We start from the raw sequence: 21960 nt of genomic DNA, 5'->3' as shown, positions 1-21960 counted from the left end.
TTTTTCTTCAGCTACAAGTATTTGGCTGTTTTCTCTGCTGCTGTCCTTATAATGATTCATATTGCAGTTATTTTAAAGAGGCGGATAAACTACTATTGTTTATATACAAACAGAATATGGCATTGGCTGCCAGAAACCAATCTCGCTAATATTTGGCTTGCTAGGTTGCCTCATCGTTTCATGTTTTGGCTATCAGAGAGAGCAAGCTTAAAATTAATTGGAAAGAGTTTGTTTCTTTCTTTCTTTCTTTCTTTCTGAGCGTGCTCAGAGCTAGCAGTATTTTCTCTTCTGTAAATGCTGGCAATTGACTGTAAAATGTCAGAGGTGTTAGCAGTGTCAGCGACCTTCATCTAGCCAGCTGGAATAATAGGTAAGACTTGCTTTAGGACATGCGGTCGCTGACAGGTTTTGTTGCATCTGTAGCCAACTCTGTATCATTAACAAGGAAAAAAGGATGGATGGAGGAGAGTGGATTGTAAATGTAACAGTGCTCATTCCACTAAATTTACTTGAAAAATGATAAATTTTTGTGTCCAATGCCATTTTGTACTCTTCATGATCTTCTAATTAAGCCTGGAGGATTGTGGATCCAGGCTTTGATTTGAGCAGTATTGGCTGTCCTCCTTCCAGAGAAGTGAACAAAACTTCCTCTCTCTGCTGCTGGGGGCTAACTTGTGAACTGATTTCTCTTCCATGCCTTGGTTACTACACATTATTAGGAAACCCACTCTAGTGACTTGGTGTGCAGAACCACACCCCTGCAGCAGACCTGCCTGCCAGCTGCACATCATGTACAGCTATTCCCAGGATGCTTACATTTGACTTTGCATCTCAACTATTCCCACTTAATACAATGAGCTTTGAAGCAAACTGTGGGGGTGTGGAAGAAAAAGCCCTCCATGTCTAACAACAGTCTCTTCAGACTCTTTTTGAGGCTAAGGCTCAGCTTTAAAACTGGTGCTGGTGTTTGTTTATTTGAAATCGTTTTATTAGAATAAAGCAGTACCTGTGAGTCTTGAAAAATGAAGGAAGAAAGAATGTGTATCCCCTTGCTTGGTAGACCCATATGAGTGGTTTTCTGAGGGGATTACCCCATTCTTGCCTTGGTGTTCCCTTGCAGCAGTAGCAGTGATAGGGTCTGATGGCCAACGTGCTGGTTGGGATTAGGAGAGAAGGTATCTGCAGTTCTTGGGGAAGGGGGAGGAGGGTAGAGGTGACAGGAGTGTTAGACTTTGAAGAACAACAGAAATAAGGCTCTGTTGGACTTGAGGAGAACTTTCCAATCCCATATGGCATTCCTTCTCCTTAATGATGGAAAAAGCCTGGTTATTTTTTAATTTAATATCTTGTCTTTATGATGTTTTAGGACTGGAATTCTTGCACTTTATTCCCTGGATAACTCATCTATTAAATAATGTCTCTATTCTTCTCTAATGAGAGCAGGTACACGGAGAAACAGAAAAAGATCTTCGGCATTACACAAGTTTTTCTTGGGTTTAGTATTAATCAAGAAACACATGCTTAAGGATTTTGGGGGGAAAAAAATCATAAGAAAGTTTGTCTTCTGAGAGTCTCTTTGAAAAGTCGGCTTTTTACTGCTCAGTAAACCTGCCAGCCAGCTAAAAGGTTCAGCTCACGGACGTGATGGAGGCAGCCGGAGCTCAGGGCTGGGAGCTGGCTGTGTGATGCTCCGTGAGAGATGTGGGCTTGTGTGTGACCTTGTGCCTTGGCAGAGGGAGGAGGCGTTATCAGGAGGACCGTGCTGGCACGGAGGGGTGTGGAGCGTGCAAGCTGTTTTCGTTGCAGACAGGTCTGCATGTGACACGACACAGGCTGATTTTAAAAACAGTGTCCTGACTTCAGAATCACAGGTAGAAAATGTATTACTGTAAGGTTGGCAGTTCTTCTGCAGTAAATACCAACACTTTTTTTTCCTCCAAGCCCTTCCTTAGTGTTACCTAGCAGAGCACTGAGGATACATTCTCTTAGTTTTCTTACCTGGCTAGTTTTACCTAAATGTGTTAAATCCTTTCAGTTTGTGACATGTGAAAAGCTACTTCTGCTAATTTAAGATTAAAAATACCTTTTAAAGAGTTTTCATATGTAAAATGCTTATAGATTTGAACTATTGACAGACTCCATGTTGGAGAAGATGCATACAGTAAAAATGGTAAACATGAAAAAAAGTTGGCTTGTGTTTTTGAGAGGTACAAACCAGTCTTTTTTCCCTTTGGAAAAAATCATAGGATAACTTGGGTTGGATAGGATAACATGGTTTCCCAAAGCATTCTCCTGGAGAAACTGCCTGCTCGTGGCTTGGACGGGCCTACACTTCACTGGGTAAAGAACTGGCTAGATGGCCGGGCCCAAAGAGTGGTGGTGAATGGAGTTTACTCCAGTTGGTGGCCGGTCACAAGTGGTGTTCCCCAGGGCTCTGTGCTGGGGCCAGTTCTGTTTAATATCTTTATCAATGATCTGGATGAGGGGATCGAGTGCACCCTCAGTAAGTTTGCAGACGACACCAAGTTGGGTGGGAGTGTTGATCTGCTTGAGGGGAGGAAGGCTCTACACAGGGACCTGGACAGGCTGGATCGATGGGCCGAGGCCAATTGTATGAGGTTCAACAAGGTCCTGCACTTGGGCCACAACAACCCCATGCAACGCTACAGGCTTGGGGAAGAGTGGCTGGAAGGCTGCCTGGCAGAGAAGGACCTGGGGGTGTTGGTTGACAGCTGCCTGAATATGAGCCAGCAGTGTGCCCAGGTGGCCAAGAAAGCCAATAGCATCCTGGCTTGTATCAGAAATAGTGTGGCCAGCAGGACTAGGGAAGTGATCGTGCCCCTGTACTCGGCACTGGTGAGGCCGCACCTCAAATACTGTGTTCAGTTTTGGGCCCCTCACTACAAGAGAGACATTGAGGTGCTGGAGCGTGTCCAGAGAAGGGCAACGAAGCTGGTGAAGGGTCTAGAGCACAAGTCTTATGAGGAGCAGCTGAGGGAACTGGGGTTGTTTATCCTGGAGAAAAGGAGGTTCAGGGGAGACCTTATTGCTCTCTACAGCTACCTGAAAGGAGGTTGTAGAGAGGTAGGGGTCGGTCTCTTCTCCCAAATAACTAGCAATAGGATGAGAGGAAATGGCCTGAAGTTGCACCAGGGGAGGTTTAGACTGGATATTAGGAAATTTTACTTCACTGAAAGGGTTGTCAAGCATTGGAACAGGCTGCCCAGGGAAGTGGTTGAGTCACCATCCCTGGAGGTATTTAAAAGACGTTTGGATGAGGTGCTTAGGGACATGGTATAGTGGTGGACTTGGTAGTGTTAGGTTTACGGTTGGACTTGATGATCTTAAAGGTCTTTTCCAACCTATATGATTCTGTGATTCTGTGGAAGGGACCACTGAAGGTCAGGTAGTCCAACACCATGCTCAGATCAGGGACAGTGAGATCAGGTTGCTCAGAATATATAAAGTATTTAGCGGTCTACTCTACATAGCTCAAAACTTAAGTATATGGTGGTGAGTTTCTTGGGATTTCTGAAAGGGAAAAAATGGAATTGTAATAGGTCACCTTTGTCTTCACCTTTCAGAAGAAAAAAAAAAAAGAGGGAGGCTGAGGAAATAAGTTCTTTACTATGCATTTCCTTTTATTTTTAGATGGAAATAAAAATTTAATCAGGCTAAACCTTACTTTCCATATTCAATTATTCCCCAGAAAGTTGAAATAAGTATAGATGTAGGCTTTTTGAGAATATGCCCCTAGAAGTTAATTTCTGAAGTGAAGGGAAACTGCAAGGTGACATGGCTTTTGAAAATTGAGTCTTAATAAAGGGCTTCATTTAGGCATCCATCCTTGAAAATGGATGGTGAACTATGTAAGGGTTGGGAGGGAAAGGGGGAAAAAAGGAGATGCAAGAGAACAATAGTAGATGAAAGTACAAGGTAATATAAGTCCTTGGTTAATGCCCGCATTTGAAATTAGCACTGGTTGATTTGGTTACCCAGCCGTGGGCAGCTCTAAGTCAAATTCTTACCATAAAGTGTTCTTGCCACAGATTGGGCTTGAGTAAGTTTGTTATGGATGTGCTGTTATCTTCTAGAAAAGTGGCCCCTCCAAGGCAGAGTTAGGATGCTCTGTAAATAGCTTTCTAGTGCTTTGTGTGTCCCCAAGACATCTTAAGGTGAGAGGGCACCTGCAGTAGAGAAAAGCAGAGAACCATGTTTATCGATAATGGCAGCTGTAATGAGTTTCCCCTTTTATAAGGCTGTGTTGAATCTCCAGCAGTCAGACAGTGTAAACCTCCATCACTGGGTCTTGAATGTGAAATGTTGCATCACTCCTGCACTGAGGGAGCTGAGAGCCTGTTCTGTTGTTACAGGTGAGAAGAGCGAGGGGGACAGCCCAGGGCTCAGTTCTGGTGCTCGCCTGGTACCCGCTGGAGCACAGCTGAATAAGACTAAACACTGACACTGCCTCATCTCCTCCTGAAGTCCCAGCAGAAGTGGGTTCCTCTCTCCCAAGCTGTGGTGTGCACGCAGACTTCTCATGTGATTTTTTTGTTTTCAGGTAAGTTCGCTTTTTCCTTTTTTTTTTTTTTTTTAATACATTAGAGTTTTCTAAATGCGAAATTGTATTCTATTTTTTCTAGACAAATTTGTTGCTATTCATCAAGACTTTCAGACGTTGCTGGAGCATAAAATAAATGTTTATTACTACTAATGGAGATAAAACTTCTAGGAGCCAATCTTGCAAGAGGCATTAAAAATTAGCAAAGAAAAAAAAAGAAAGAACAGCTTGGCAGAGGTTCTGTATTCATAAACCTATTTATAGGTGATGTGCTGGGTAGAGGAGCGGGTTTGTGCCTCTGCCAGCAAGATGCTCCAGCCTACTGCTGTGCTAGCGCTTGCCCTAATTTTGCACTTACATTCTGAGTCTCCCAGGGGGATGCTGAGCAGATGTGTGATTGACCTGAATCTTGAAGGTGCACGGGTTTGACTGCGTCTCTGAGGATGATCGGAGAGATTCGATCAACTTCTTTTCCAGGACCTGTTCACGTTGATTAGCATGTGTTGGCTTGACAGGTTTCTCAGAAACCAGCTTGTAAAACCTTCTTCCAACTAAGAATTTTCTTTATCCTCAAGTGGCCAAAGAGACCTGAAGCAAAGATTGACAGAGGGGTTGCACAAACATGGCTCTCGGTCTGTTCTTTAGCTGCAAAGTGGTTTAAAACCGTTTTGGCAGCTTGCTTGGTGCTGGCGACGCTCCTGGAAGCGCTGCTGTCAGGAGTGCTGGTTCCAGCATGGCGTGAGCCTGGAGGGGAAAGGGAGGGATTTTGCTGGGATAGCCTGTGCCACCTTCATCTGGGCTACCAGTAGTAATTGCAGACTGTACTTTTCAGAAGATAGCACTTAGCCTTTCCAGCAAGAGAAACATGTGTCTCCTGTCTGACACCAAAGAGAAACAAAACAATGGGAGAGGAAAATAAAATTTCCAAAGAGCCAAGTTAAGAAAACAAGTGTATCCTAGTGTTTAGCTAGTAGCTGGCTGCATGCCAGTTTGGGAGGGATTTTGGTTTGGGTTTGGTTTTTTTTTGGATGCTTCTGTGCATAAAGTTTCACTTCCCCTTAAAAACTAATGGGAAAGGGAGGGATCAAAATACAGTTTTACATGCATGTGAGCTGCAGAATGAATAAAAGTGAAGACAGCTGTTTTAAAACAAAAAAGTACATTCCCCCTTCACACATTCATTTATGTACCTAAAATAATGATATTTCGAAATGTAGGAAAAAGCATGAAAATAGCCACTATTTAAGCTTATTTAGAAATACCCATCAGGGAAGATGAGTATCACTAAGGAACAAAGGTGGGTCCTGTGGGGGATGCGAACGTAAGGGTGGACTCACTGAAGGCAAGTAATAGCAGAGTAATTTTGCTGTGGAATTTTAAACCAATTATGTGAATAACAGAGTATATGTTCTGAAAGTAGCCAGAAGTGCTTTTCTGTGGGTATAGCTAACATGGTTTCAGAAAGCCTCTGCCCAGCCGGGGTTAGCGCTCCCACAGCTGAGGCAGCGCGAGTGCTCACGTGTTTGGCTGGACATCGTTGCCTCCCTGCAAGTCAGCCTTTCGCGATCTGCCTCTCCCATGGTAAATCTTCCAAAAAATGCACAAAGTTGTGTCTGATAACACTCAGTGCATCAGCTTGTTTCTACATCTGTTTGGAAAGTCTGATTTTCAAAAGGTGCTTGGTCTTAGATTTTGCAGTGATTAAACGTTTTGATAAGTTGCATTAAACTACATCAAACTTTTACTGAAATTACTGCAGGTTTCACATAACTGGACTGATTGAAGGTAGTATTTCAAGAAGCCTGCACTGATCTAGTTGTTTCTTGAGCTCTGTTCCTTTGAAAGGAAGATTAGCATCCTTGTGCTTTTTAATAAAATGAGCCGAGTACTAAAAATCGACTGTCAGCAGTTTGGCTTGAACACCAGAGTATGTGGCTCATTGCTCTACAGAACATGGAGGATATTAAATGTGGATATTAATTTTGTTCGTTCCTCCTTCACAAAGAAAATAGAAAATGCTCATACAAGAGGGGGAAATAGTTTATGGGTTTCTTCAGCATTGCTTTTCATAGTATGCAATTATGAACTTTGAGGCATAGTGGATATGAAGTGTTTCCTGGTGTTAGCCGTGTGTAAATAAGTATAAATCAGGTTGGTTCTTTTTTTTTTTTGTACAACTGTTGAAATACCTACATGGTAGTACTTAAAAAGAGAAACAAAACCTATGAGATCTCTACTTAACTTTCTTTTCTTTCTAGAAGCTTTCTTCAGACTTCATTAATCTTCAAAGTTTTCCCTTTAAATGGGTGGCCAGCATAAGCATTGCTGCAAATTCATTTCATGTGAAGAATTTGTCTCTAAAGTTGTTCAAGTAAGCGTAGCTGCAAATCTGATTCACTTGTGTGGCAATGAACTTCACATGTAAATCGAGCTTCTAATAAGTCCGCATTGTGCTAGTAAGTGCTAATGGCTGCCATCAATCAGAGGGCTGGTAAAGTTGTTCTCCCCCTCTCCCCCAGACTAAATGAGACAGCAATTAAATGCCCTTTTGTTGAGTGATAGCTGAGACAATGGAAATCAATGTCCAAAGCACAAACCAGAATGGCAAGTCTTAAGTATAAGCTAAGCCATGTGTCCTGAAGGATTGGCATGTTGATTTGCTTACAGCTGAGGGTATATGAAAGGAATAACTGGGTGTGTAGACAGCAGGAGAAGCAGTAATGCTCCTTAGAGCGCAGCCAGAAAGGAATATTTGCTGGGAAGACCTCTCAATGGGGCCATGCGGCCATCACCTTGCCTCCGTGCAACCCAGGCTCAGTCAGCAGTACAAATTTGATCCGGAACAGGCCCTGGCATAAGATCATGATCAGAAAAGGTGATACCAAGTTTGTTTGTGGTATGTTTTTATGTTGGCTGCTCGAGAACAGGCAGTATCTGATCTGGTATGAAGCCTACTGATACAAACTTCACCTTTCAGCTGTTCTGAAAGTGCTTCAGCTGGCAGGGTGAGTTTATACTCAACCAGTGCTGTTATTGCAGTGGTTTAGATCCCTGGAACAGGATTTGTTGCATTGTCAAGCCACATGCTGAGAACAACATCCCCCCTCCCCAAATGCCATTGCTTTTGTTCCCAAGTGCCTACAGGTGCAAGAGTTATTCTTGTGTCTCTCCTCAATAAAATTGCACTGTAAAAAAGCCCAGTTTGCTCCTCCATTTCTTGTAGATGAAAACAATCCCTTGAGACCCTTAGTACTGGTTAACAATTTTGTCCAAAGGACATGCAGTCACTTAGGTGGCTGACCGTGTTTTACCTGTCTTCTTCACTCCAGACCTTCTCCAAAGCTCATTATGTCAATGGGTCGCTTCCTTTTGATTCCAGCTCACAATTCTGCCTTAGCTTTATTGCCTTGCTGAAAGGGCCTTGAGTTACTCATGTGCACAGGGCTGCATTGTCTCTACTCTGTGTGGGTTTTTTGTTTTTTGTTGGTTTTTTTTTTCTGCTTTTGTGCAAAACTGTAAATGCATTGAGAACAACAAGCTATTGCTTTTACTAATGGCAAGGCACACTGCTGTCATGCAGCTCATATGCTGTTGGTGGAGATTGTGGCTATATGATGCTTTGCAGCAGCTCACCTAAACCAAGGGAAAGTCTTCTGTAAGTTTAAGGCTCCAAAGAACTGTTACAGTAAGAAATTATTTTATTTTTGTGCCTGAAAACTATTGCACACAGATGACCAGAGTCATCTGAAGTAATACTAGGATTTGACTAGAAGAAAATACATGTTTAGAGAGTTCTGTATTGAATTTGTTCTGTGGACTACTGTATCTGTCACAGCTCTCTTGAGGGCTTGAACAAAGAAAAACAAAACTACCTGTGTTAAGAGGTCCACAGAAATCAGCAGGCATTAGGAATGAACTCATACAAAACCTGCTAATTGGTGTTCCTTGTCCTTATCACTTGGTGATCAGGCACTCTCTCTTTTCCTTGTGTCGCGTCAAGGAGACACTCTCTTTCCAAACTCATGTTCTACTGCACTCACGTTTAGTCTTTGGTTTTATAGTATTGACAATTACTGTGAATGACACTTCACAATCCTGTTATCTTCATATCACTTCAGGTGTTCACCTCTGATGTTAACTCTGGTTCTAGCCTTGACTTGCACCTGACTTCTGCATCAGGTTCTCTGTTAAAGTAAAGCAGAGACCCAAGAAACCAGGAGAGACTGTATGGGCACAGCAATACCTGCTATGTTACCAGCATGAGTATAATACTTGGAACCTTTTAATGAAGACCTTGGATTATTAATGTGATCTTCACTATTACCAATACTGATACCTTTTCTTAAATATTAAAGCATTCTTATAAATAAATATATAATAATAAATTCTACAATGTGGCCAACATGATTATAGGCATAGAGAGTGCAAAAGCTATTTGTACTGGTTTATATTTAATTATTCTATGTGTAATTTTGAATAATCACGGATTAGCTTTTTTAAGCATCTACTTCTATATTGCAAGCCTTCAGCAGTCCAATAAAGCAGAGCCATTGACTGCTATTTGATGTGTCCATTACCTCCTGCAAATGCCTTGGAATACAATGGGGTAGCATGCAGACTTCAGAGCTGTCATGACAGGTATTAAGAACGTGTCAAATCCCAGTGATGACTGATAACATATCTGTCATTTGTGATGGGATTATTAGGAAGACGAAAGCCACTAGGAGAAAGGTACTCTAGGGAAAAAAAAAGGAGGGGGGCGTTAGCAAAAGGATGTGAAGGATTGCTTTTTTTCTTTATTCTGGTTGTGTATCTTGTGTGAATGTGGAAAGAAGGCTGAGCTTCATCTCACTTGTAAGATTAGGTTTCGCTGAATGGATCCAGTGTGCCTAGTACACAAACTGGTGCCTTTCAGGTGTTTTAGGCTGAGCTGTAAACACATCAAACATTTAAAAGCAGTTAAATATTAAGACAAAGGAAACATCTTATTCTGCTGCCTTCTGGTACTCAGGCAGTGCCAGGACAGAGGAGGTGACCTGCGAGCTTCTTGCTGTCAGCATCTTTGGTGCAGGAGTATCCCCAGGAGTGGTAGAACCAGCGTAGCTATCTCATACAGCCCCCTGCATATAGACCTCACTTTGCGGGGGAATATTAGATGTCAGGAGAGGGTGAGACTTGAAGTTCAGTGGGCTGAGACAACTATTCTGAGCTGTCATATGCTCCCTTAAATCCCCTTCCAGCAGGATTCAGCAGGATAGCCTTTGAACAGAGACTCATAACACTGTCCAGATTGTCTCCCTGTCCTTTCTGCCAATTTATCTGTTCGCTTGGTAAGAAAAAGGACCTCGTCTTTATCTCTGCCCCTTCCGCAGGCACAGCCAAGTTGCTTATCAGCTCTCTCAGGGCCCCCAGTCCATTGGGGAAGCAAAGGTAGTGGAGGTCAGCCCAGTGCCCAAGTGGGCACTTGGGTACCACTGGACTGTTGCTGGAGGGCAGCTGCTGTGTTGGATGTGTTCAACCAGGATGGCTGCCAGCTTGGATAATGCTGGGTGGCCGTCCACGCTGGTTGATGGCTCAGAGAGGAGCAGCAGCTCTGAAGGTAAGCAGGAGGCCAAAGGACGGTCTCGGGTTTGGGAAGCAGAGGTGGAGAGTAGAGAGAGAAGACCTCTGTGAAGACCAAGCTGTAGCTGCCATGGCATGAAGTGAACAGTGATTGATGTTTAAGTGATTGGTGGTATGTGAGAAGGATGCAGTGGCCTAGCCAAAAGCGAATGCTGTGGGGTGGCTTTGGACCCCGTTCCTCACAATCGCCGCTGGCAAATCGGCTGCCATAAGCTGTCCATGTCTGCCTTGTGTCGGACAGCAGAGAAAGGCCAAGCCGACGCTGCTCCTGGTGAGCCCACTGCTCTCCTCCAGTGGGGCAAGCTCCCCTCTCGGGCAAGGTGACCCCATGGCAGCCCCACCATGGGACAGGGAGTGCTGACGAGGCAGCAGGGCAGATGGTCAGCCTCTCGCCCCTGCAGAAGGACATGCTGGAGCACATGGCAAAGGCTGCACGGGCGCTGTGGGTGCGAGTGCAGGCTGCAAGCTGTGGGGCGAGCTACGGCAGGGATGGTGATGGCACCCACCGCGTGCGTGCTCGCAGCAGGACACCTCACGTGTAGCATAGGGGAAAAGCGTGCACCAGGGCTGTTGCAGCATGCCCGTGGGCTCATGCCCTTGCTTACCTCATGGAAACTTGCTCGCCTGCTCAGGCCCTCAGAAAGACCATTTTTTTCCCCTGTCTCTAAACGCAATGTTTACCCCCACCCACAGAGGCTGGCTGAGCAAAGACCAAAGAGCAACCTGAAATAAGGACGCCAGGTCTTAAATGTGATGTATTGAGGCTTAATTAATTTCCCGAGGTAGTTCTCTTGAGGGCCTTGTGGCAACCATCCCAAAACAACCAGTGATTTGGGTACCTCAACCCAAAGCTGATTTAGCTTAAGAGTTGTTAAAGAAGCCTGATTTTTTTAATTATTATTCTTTTTCCTCCAGAAGCTGAACTCAGCATGTCTTCAGAGCAACTTGAACTGTGCACCCAGAAATCATTAATCATGCTGTAAAATCTTGGCTTCAACTTCCCCCTTTATATGTAGGAGATTACCATACGGGTTGTTAACATTGTGTCTTGCCGGCTGGTAGTACCTGGGTTCATACTGATTAAATATGGTTTCATAAAGAGGAAGGGTTGTGAAGAGCAGCACTGCAGTGAAGAGACTTCCTCCACCAGTCACAGGTTTGCTTTTGGCCCCGGGTAGATGCAACACAGGTGTTCATGTATATTGAGGATGGGCAGCCCACGGTGTGTGACTTGGCTCTTTGGTGGTTACCCCTTCGGGAGGAGACACTAGTGCAAATAGAGACTGCTGGCAGCATTCACAGCCTACTTTATATCTTTTTTCCAGTGCTCTCATTGTCTTTTATCAACTCCCATATTTAATAGATTTGTGTGGTGAATGGGTTTTCTGTCCGGAGAAAGGACTACAGTAAATAGCACATGAGCTTGGAGTACTTCTCTGAGGGAAGCTATTCCTTCCCTGTACTCTCTCCTCCTTCCCCAATTCACTAGATTTTGTCAGTTTAAAAGAAGAAATAGGAACACTTATCTGGGAGGTATTGCAGAAGTTGACTTGAGACTCAGCTATTTCTTTTTTTCATTTTGCTGTATATGAGGTGTCCTGAGATAACACAGAAAATCATGAGGTTGGGGGAGTCACCTCTGAAGATCATTGAACTTTTAATAAAATTCCTTTTAGGGTCCAAGATCAACACTGCCCTGCATGGTCTCAGTTCTGTTTTACATGTGCTCACACTTAGCTGCAGTCCAGTTCTTGATTTATTTTTTTATTTAGTGGCAGGATTAGAGGCATTCTTTGAAAACCAAACCACCGCTACCATCCAATTCAAATACACAAGGATATCTTTAACCAGAAAAAAAACAGCAAAGAAAACCCTTTGTAAGTCTAACTCTTGGGTTCATTGCATATTTGAATGAAAACTGATTTCCATGTTTGTTTGGACAAAGTAAAACATTTCCAAAAATTAAAGAAATCAGCAGTGGTGGTGTTTGGGGGAGGGGAGCTGGAAGGCAAAATATTGCAAAATTACTTTTTGCTGATAATAAACAAAGCCCAATGGGAGATTTCTGTTTTGAAAATATGTAACTGTTGACATGGGGATGTTTGTTAGAATATTTTTAGTGCTGATAAAGGAAAGCAACGTTCATTGGCGTTTTGGTAATCTTCAACAAAAACACATGTTAAGCTCTGGTTGCTCTGCTCTGGATGGTAGCGTTACACTATGTGTAGGAAAGGTTTTTCTCAGCTAACAGTTTCCTCTATTATTTCCACCTCTAAGCCTTTTATACTGTATTTAGAGGAGAGGGAATGTGAGAGAGAGAAAGAGAGGTTTGGTCATAAGGAGAATAGTGTGCTACACGAGTGTCTCTGATAAGACTTTCAGGGTGGTGTTTGCAAGTTGAAAGGTTGCAGCTAAGCATAGGTAAAGCTAAAAAATTTGTACTCATTTTAATTGTGGTGTAAAGCATCAGTATTATCATATGAAAAGCACCAGTGATGCCTTGACTTGCTTGATAAAATAAGAATCTGTTCATGGTAATGACCATTAACTCACTGACAGGATGATAAAGAGATTACAGGGTTCAGCTTCCCACTTATAAAGAATTGGTTGGTGCACGTGCTATTCTGCTAGTCCCATCTCAGTGTATGTTGTGGAACAGTCATGGAAAACATTTTTAATATTTTTAATGTGCTACCTGACAGCATGATCTCTATAGTATACAATTTTCTGTTCCTCTGACCTCTTACACACCAATTGTATTGGGAAAACATTAATTAAAGGGGAACAATGTATTTATTGTGACTTGAAGTTGCTTTTATCGCAGTTCCTATTGTTCAGGTTCCTGAACAGGAATGAAAGAGCCTGCTTAAAGATGCTCTCCAAGCACTCTGTGTAAGGATGGCTCTTTGTTCGTAACTGCCAAAAAGTAGCAGCAAACTATAAAAGGAAAAATTCCCCTCTGTGCGATTTCAGTCCCTTGAGTCTTGATGCAAAATGTTTTATATTAATTCTCTTCCAGATTTAGCTTAGTTTAATTTTAGTCTCGGTCATGGGCCACCAATGTGTTTTCTTCTTCTTTAAATGGAGTATGCATCCCTTGGTAACACCTTGAAAAGATAATTTTTGGAGTGATGCAAAGAAAGTTGGGACGTTATGGAAATTCAGTGGGAGTCTTGTTTATACACTAACCTGTGACTTTTTACATTTATTTATTTAGGTTTTTTTATTACACGGTATATTGCCAAAGAATACCTCAGTGCCCTGAACAGAGACCAGTGTCTGCAAAAGTTACAGTGCTGGTAGTGGCCATCATCTAAAGATCATGAGGCAGATGGAACAGCTAGGGGCCCAAGTGTAAGATTTTGAGTTCAGAGTCCAGCGAAGTCCCATCCGTCTGAAAAGGCTCAGAGCCCCACTGCTTCTTACTTCCCTAATGATGTAATTTAGCTTGACAAAACCAATTCTGTCTCCTCGTAAGCCTTGCCTCTCTCATGGCATATTACATGGTATGATAGACAGCATCTTCAAATGGAAGACAAATCAACTCTCTCTTCTCTCCGAAATATAAAAAATAGTTTTCGTTCATGGCTAAGTATTAGCCAATACAGTTTCCAGAAAGTTGCACTCACTCAAGCCCTACCCAGCAGAAATGCTACTGCTTTGAAGTGCCTTATTAAATTCTTGTCCATCCTATTCCTACCTTACTGTTCCTGCCTGTCTGTTATAAATTTTTGTTCTCGCATGTGTTAGGCTGATCAATTATGTATCATACAGAAAGGCAGTTTGCTTTTCTTAACTTTTCTGTCCAGCTGTAACCAGTTCCTGTCACCTTTCTAAATATTCTCTGGCTGGTTTTGAGCATTTCCACAGCATTCACGTTACTCTTAGTGATGTGTGAAATTCTCTCATTCCCTTTTCCTTACCAGCCTTCATATGTGTTGCCGTAAGTTACAGGACAGAGTGAACTGCAATGAGAGAAAGTCCGAGAATGCCACTTCAAGCCTGTTAGTCCACAAAGAACTTAAATCACAGGATTTACAAGGGGTGCAGAAGTCCATCTGAGGAGCTGGATGCTGCCTGCTGCTTCGAAAAGTTGGGGGACCTGTTCAAATCCCACTAGTGCCAGAGAAGAATGTGTACGCTGAAACACAGGGGGGGAGTAACTAAGCTCTTAGGTTAAGCGTAAGTGTTGGGGAAGCTTTGCAGCTGCACTGCTCTGGCTCCGCTGCTGCCAGTCTTCAGCTGAGCTTTAATCGAGACTGCTTGGAGTCAGGTGTTCACCTGTGTTGCAGTCATGTATCCCAATAGCAGCTCAGGTACGGTCTCAGTATTCAATCTGTTACTCCAGACCTACAGGCTTTTAAGAACGTAAACCCTGTTGGCTATTTTAATGTGCCAGGGATCTTTATCCCCATCCTTTTCTGCCAGGATATCTATGAAAAAATGAATTTATTTTTTTTAATTTTTTTTATAAAGAGCTTATCCCACCTGATTCTTTCGTTGATGTCCCCGCTTATTGTTTGCGATCATACTTCTTTCTGGTGACAGGCATGCTGAAATTTGACATTAGGATATGCCAATATACACAGTTTGGGAGAAAACTAATTGAATTCTTTGTACGTATGGAATACAGAATGCAGAAATAGAAGCCGGTAAATTGCTTAAAAAGCATTGTATGGTTTAAAACTTACTTGTTACCTTGCAGTTACCCGTAAGGTCCACTCTAGAGTCAGCCACCTGTATAGTTACTTATATTACTGCATGTTTCATATCTGGCACACAAAAAATTATGTTTATTCTTTTCTTCCTGATGTGAAAGCCATTCTCAGTCAATAAGCTGTCAAGCTACCCTTTTGTCATCATCGCTGCCTAGTAGTGTTCTTTTGCATCGAGTCTCCTAAATCTTGCCAGTCTAATGTGTTAAATTCTTTGACAAGAATGTTCCAGTTTCAGAGCGCTGAGAGCTTTGCTTGTTTTTCTTCATGAATGGAATGAAACACTGCTTGGTGAAAATACAAATGCAGCAGAAACTGAAAAATTTAGACTTCCTTCGTAATCAATAGAGGAAAAATGGACACTTCTGGACTGTTATCCACCGCAGCCCTTGAGCTCTCCACCTTGGAGAAGATTAATTGCATTCTCCAAGTGCCTGGTTTTCTTGGCTGATAAAGAGAGGTTAGTTGACTCGCTGCGAGAGCTATTTCCACACTGTTGCTACGGAATTTTAGGAAAGATGGGCTTCAGCATTTTGGTTTCAGCAATGAATAGCACAGCTAAGCAAGGACCTGTATCTCTTCTGCTGTGTTTCTACTTAAAAATAAACAAAAAGGATCCAAAAACTATTTTGCTTGTGGCTCCAGTTCACATGGCAAAGTTAATTTGTGAGGTCCTCTCCCTCCCCCCTGCCCCCAAATTTGGGGTTTTTACTTGGAGGCAAGCTTGGCTACAAAAAGACTGCTTTAAAGTTTGAATATTCAGACTGAAGCTGGTGAAGTGCTTCAAAAATAGGCTGTTCACATCCCTTTCCTTAAAAGTATTGCACACTAGTGCTGGGAAGGCTTTACGAAACAGATAAAGTAAACAGATTATTCTTCTCTAACATTAGCCGTTTCCCTGCTATGCTTGGGGAACTGGGTGCAAATTGACTTTTTGAGACTGTGTTATATTTTGCGTTGTTATACTTGTGATAAAGCAGAAAATGGGATGCACTATTTAAGGTCAAAATGATTTTGACTTCTGCCTGCCATGAATTTGTATTTAGGGCTGTGGGTGGCCTTCTGGAAAGTTGTTTGTCCTAGAGATGGTCTCCAGCTTTGCACAGAAGGCGAAGATGGAAAATGTATAGGGCAGTAACAATTTCTGTATCTGTAATATATTACAAAGGATTTTTCCCTCCCTATCAGTGCAGTTGTCCACCTATGTTTAGTCTCACACAGCACTGCATATTTTTTTTTATATGAAAGTACATTATAATCTGCAGCATGTGTTAGGAAACAGTGTGCTCATTAGGCTAAAGCCCCATGTCTGCTCCATGAACAGCTGAGCTGCTGGGGGACATGGGTGTGGGCAGGCAGAGCTGGCCGGGCAGAATGGCTGAGCCATCCCCGTTCCTTCGGTGCCAGGTCTGCTGCCACCCAGGGTGATGTGAGCTGACCTGGATAACTCGTACCAGCGTCAGTGCTCAAGGAGAATTACAGTAAAAGGAGATACTTTATTTGATAGAGCAAAGAAATGACCTTGTGGAAAAATGACTTGGGGGGCTTTTGTGTGCTTCCCACCCCAGCTGTGCTGGGTCAGGTTGGCGAGTGTTGGGGGGCAGTGGTAATATGGTACCTCTCCAGCTATCCCTTGAAGAAAGAGCTTGTCCAAAGCTCCAGCTATGTCTGAGTTTCAATCCTCTAACCAGGTTGGTGCTTTTGTTTTAATTCCTGCTATCGTTGTGTGGGATTTTCTTCTAGCCACTAAATGCCCAGTCTTTGCCTCTGTCGTGTTGATTTATGGGCCTCGATGACAGTGTCAGTCACTTGGGCACTGCATTTTGTTTTCAAAATAAATTTTCTTTTATTAGTTTGCAGATTTTTACAAGGTGAATTTATGTGCTTGGGTCTATATTGTTTATGATTTAATTTTATTCATTTATTTTCTTAACTAAATATTCTTAGCCTTTTCAATTTTGTTCCATACAGAAGCTTTCCAGAGCTGCATTGCATGTGTTTGATTTTAATTAATTATGCATCACCTAGTGATATATATGTAAGTGCATAAAGCTAATATCTTTATTCATTTAGCACTGAAATGCACTCTTCCAAAGTGATAGGCCTATAATGCGTTATTTAAAGGGCTCTGACTCATGATTGCAGGCAGATTTTTTTGATAACAGGGGACAGAGTAGCAGAAGAAATAAGCTTTGATCTGTTGCTTTTCACTTCTGAAAGGAAACTGTTTCCTGGACCATCTGCATCCCTTCCTTCTCTGAGGCTCTTGCTGGGTACTGGATAAGGTGAGAATTTTTGGTACCTCTGCCCAAATGCATCCTCCAGTGCAGCATCCTGGAAGGCAGGACTTTGTGGGGTGACAGCCCCCTGGGCTTTGTCCCAGCGGGGCTTGGCAGGTCTGACAGGGTGGGCACCTGTACAGCTTACCTCTCCAGAGTCTCATTTAGCAGCTGGCTGGAGTGAGTGGAAAAGTCCTACCAAAGACTATCACTAATTCAATTCTTAAATGTGCAAAATTGTATTTTGCACTTAAACAGAGGAAAAAAGAGTGCTATGTGCACATCTCCCTTAGCCAGGATCCTCTCCCTATATTTCAGACCGATCTGGCTTGCTCATGGCCTTTTTATCATACAGTGCAGCTTGTCCTATACCGGTGCTCCCACCCAGCTAGCGTGGTTCTCTGGAGGCTCAGGGCAGCGTTTCTGAACTCGCTCAGTGCTCCCCTTCTCTCGAAGTGCTGGTGTCCTTTGATCTTCCTTCCCCAGGCTTGGCAAACAGCCCTGCCACCAGGATCGGTGTGAGGAGTCCCACAAAGCTGTAAACCTGGCTAATTTGTTGGGGGGGGAGCTTCTGAGCGCCAGCTGTTGTTTCACCTTTCCTGCCTCGTTACCCAATGAGCCTTGTATGGCTTCCCTGTGGTTTTTAACTGTGTGTTTGGGTGGGCAATGAAACAAAACAGAACAAGAAGATGCAATGGTTGGAGGTTTTTTGTTTGTTGTTTTTTTTTTTTTAAAAAGATAGAGACACAAATGCTTCCTTAGTTCAGCCTACGCCAATGTAGTTGTTTTCTTCCCTCTCAAAACCTATCTACATTTATACGGTAGGAAGATACCACTCGGTTTTATTTTAATACCATGCCCTGCCCTACCTCGAAGTCCAAATCTGTTTGTCACTCTACCAAGTTACCTTTCGCCCATAGTTTCCAAACACCGCCCAGGCATTTAAAAACAGAAATGATCACAGTATAGAAACAACGAAGTCTCTTGCTTAATTCATTTGCATGTGTGTTTGTGTATTATCTGTGAGAAGGTATTTCCAAATGCAACACATTGTAGTTACTTGTCTAGGTGGTTCTATTTTAATCTCCTCCTGCAAGAGGGAAGTCCCATGATCATGGCCAACCAAAAAAGCTCTCCCTTCTTTATGCATGGAATTCTTCCAGTTTAAACCACCCATACGTGATGTCTAACTCCCTTTGAAGTTGTTGGAAAAGATTTTTGCCCTGTAAATACTCAGTATATGCCCTAAACAAGCACTGCTCTGGCTCCCAGAATAGTTTGCAATGGTTAGGATTCCTGCAGCTTTTGGGGACTTGGCTACATTTTTATTGTAAAGAAGTGGCTAGGCCCAGTATTTCAAATATGTCTTCACTGGACCCTGATACCACACAGGATTGTTTCTTCTGATGTTAACATCTGGATTTCAACATGACTAGTGCTTCCAGATTTTTTGTTTCCCTTGCATTCGTCAGCATGAAGTTTACCACAATGGAGACAAGCTGTGGTTCAGTGAAACCTGTAATGGATGCTAAGAAAAGTGTATAAATGGTATATCACTTCCAGGCTGTCAGCTGAAATGCTTCCCCCCACCTGTTCCCCTGTCACTTTTGTTATTAATAAGAAATTTTCATTGCTGCCTCCTCTGCCACTAATCCCATGGAAAAATTTCAACTTGGTCTTGGAAGGTAAAAATATCTTGCAGATGACTCCAGACTGGCAAATAAGAGGTCAAGTTTCAGGTAAAACAAACAAAAAAACCACCCAGGCTAAGCACTGAGATTTTACTCTGGCAAAATCCTGTTGACTTTACAGGCCATTGGTTTGAATAAAAATTAGTAAAAACATGATGTGGGACAGCATAGAGATGGCTGCTGACTGATTCCTGTGTTGCTCGTTCTATACACAGTTGTATTTTCACATATTCTTTGTTTTATCTGCCTAAGACAGTAGATTGTAATTCAGACAGCCAAGAGGCAGCTTCTTTGAGGGCAGCAGTATTAAAAATATTGCTTCTTTTTTGGCAAACTAGAAACATTCTTGTGTGTGTTTAAGGAAGATGGGCTGGATATTTTTGGACACTCACTAATTCAATTCAGCTGTCCTTGTTTTTTTGTTTGCTTGGGTTTGGAAAATGAGAGCAAAGGAGAGCATATAGAATTACATGAAAAGTAATTCTTTATGGAGCTGCAGACCACCTTGTTCATATCTTCTCCGTATATCAAGAAATCGATCATTTACTGTGTCTTTTAATTTGTAATTCAAAACATGTATCCTTGTAATGGGTGGACCAATTCTGTTTTATCACAATAATAATCTGAGGGTAATATTCTCCTGCATAGCTACTGGTATACCAACTCTTGGTTCTGCAGTGTCTGTTTATCTTTGATGTGTTTATGAATTTACTTACATGGCAAAAGGTAGGAAAGCTTATGGAGGGAAAAAATAATAATAAAAAAACAAGGCTTGTGGAAAACATTGCTGCAGAAACTCCCTTGAGGGACGGTACCCCAAACCCTGAAGCAACTGCACACTACAGAAGTAAAACCACATTATCATGAGCTGATGGATGGGTTTCCATGCACAGGAAAAGAAAATGGGGACGGCTGTGGGATAAGCTGGGGCTACTTTTCATCTTTACCCAGAGGCAGCTGCTTTGGTTTGCTTCATCCAGCGAGGAGTGGAGGCAGGAGCAGACAGGATGCCAACCTTGTGCATGGTTATAAAAGGGTGAAATATCGTGCGGGAGGAGAAAAGGGAAAATTAAAGTCAGGGAAGCAAACAAAGGGAAGAAGGATAAAAATCTGCTTGAGTTAGTGTGAAGCCCCAGAAAATCTTTAGGCCTCTGAAGATAAGCAGTTGCTATTCTTCTTGGGCTTGTTTTTCTTTCTGGTGGTGCTCAGCATTTCACATCGTATGTCTGTCTGTTACAAGTGAGTGAGAGAGGTTATCTCCATTTTGAGAGGGCTCTTTCTTTTCCAGCCTGAGAAGGTGATTACTTAGGAGAAGGTTCTTAAAACCCCAATAAATCTTGGTATCCCAACACATAGTCCCAATATATTTAACGTTTTAAGCTTTGCTTTAAGATGGTGTGTTTCTACTGTTCCCTTACTGCTAGCAAGGGATATACTTTTTTTAATGTTGCATCTGTTAGCAGTCAATAGCTTAACCAGTGGCATTCCCAAAATCGTACAAAAACCATGGGTTTAGTGTGCTTATGGGCACCTTGAGGTTCTTGACAGAACTGGATTATTTTAATTGACATCATGAAGTAAATGTACTGTACAAACAAGAGAGAGGCTGTTTTCAGGTTGAGGCATATTAGCTTGCCAGTAGTAAAACCTAAATTGCAATATATTATGCAGCCATCCCTAGAAGATGCGAGTTGATAAGGTTGTGCAATACGTCCCTGCTCAGAACGGCGTGCTCCGGTTTCCTACCTCCTTAAACCTGCTGCTTCCCTCCGAGCAGCCGGAGCAGCCGGAAAAGTTAGGGCACAGACCAGGGACTTTTCTGTATGTGGTTTACATTTATTAATAAATAAGTACAAAGGGATCTGGGCTAAATGTGATGATGGTTTTACAGTGCATTCAGGATGCCTTAGATGGAGAGGGAAGTTACGACGATCAAAATGCTTTCTTTAAAAATTGGAGCCTGCGCTGACTTTTGAAGCTACAGAGCAAGTGCCTTTCTGCATGATTAGTTTAGGCTGTGGTATCACAGTTGTGGATGGTAAATACAACTGGCATAACCTGCTGGTTATGCTTCTGGGGTGTTGATTTTGAATACAGTGTTGTCTGTCAGGGGGAGTGTGTGGGTGAAGCTTCCTGTCGTGACCGCGACTCTGAACACTTGCTCCACAGCTCCAAAATTGGAGCACAGCTGAGAGGCAGGAGGACTTTTAGGCATCTGTGGGATCCTGCCTGCTTTTAAAATGTATTTCCAAGGTTGTTAATGCGCATAAATCACCTAGCCCTTCAGGGACAGCTGGGTTTGTTTTAAACTTGCTAGGTATGATATAATGTTGGTGTAGAGTCAATAGTCTGTCTGCAGCAAGGGAGCTGAGAGGACTCTCAGGTCTGCGGCGGTACAGCCCTTGTGGGGGAGATGAAACCTCCTTCAACACCAAATTAATATATTTTGGGTCAACTGCATAGGTGTAAAAAAAAAAGATATGCAGAGAGGAAGCAGCTGGCTGGTCAGAAAGGGGCACAGCAGGGAGCGCTCCATGGGCAGGGGGCAAGCAGGTCCGGCGCGGTCTCTGTGCCAGCCACTTCCCAGACCAAGAGCCGGAGCGGGGACAATCCTGACTGCCCACGGCTTCTCTCCAGTGTGGGGGGACATGGAGGGAGAGATGGGGAGAGGAGCCCAGCCGTGGCTGGGGGTGGAGGAGCAGCCTGCGTGGGTGCCGTCGGGTGCCAGGGACCTCCTGCAGCTGGGATGGGGCTTTCCCTTCCCTGGGCTGCTTGGCTCTTCCTCACAACCTCCTCCTGTGGGAGGGCTCCTGGCTCCCTATCGTTACCCTGGCTCCTTTCTGCATCCTGGCCCTGCTCCCTCCACCCTCTTCTCTCTGTTTTTATTTTTCTCTCTATCTGATCCTGGCCTAACTATCCCCCACCCCTGGGGTTAAGGGGTTTGTGCCCTCGCACTGTGTTTGCTCTCCTTGTGCCTCAATCCCTTTCTCTCTGCATTTCAGTAACCACATCTGTAATGGATGTAAATGCAACCTCACATTGGTTTTTATATGAAGAGATCAGCCTAGTGTTGATAATAATTCGTCAGGGCC

At 43.1% G+C, this 21960-nt stretch overlaps 1 protein-coding gene across 7 annotated transcripts in view; it reads left to right on the top strand.

Annotated features, from left to right (window-relative positions):
• Positions 1-21960, top strand: part of PLXNB2 (plexin B2) — a 263445-nt gene that overhangs the window by 80519 nt on the left and 160966 nt on the right. For all 7 annotated transcript variants that reach the window (XM_072860778.1, XM_072860825.1, XM_072860814.1 and 4 more), the window contains exon 3: positions 4374-4561. The gene's annotated coding sequence lies outside the window, so the exon portion shown is untranslated. The remainder of the gene's footprint in view (positions 1-4373; positions 4562-21960) is intronic.

This window comes from Ciconia boyciana, chromosome 1 (genome assembly GCF_034638445.1).
Source record: "Ciconia boyciana chromosome 1, ASM3463844v1, whole genome shotgun sequence".
Taxonomy (NCBI): domain Eukaryota; kingdom Metazoa; phylum Chordata; class Aves; order Ciconiiformes; family Ciconiidae; genus Ciconia; species Ciconia boyciana.
This window is presented reverse-complemented; position numbering and strand designations above follow the sequence as displayed.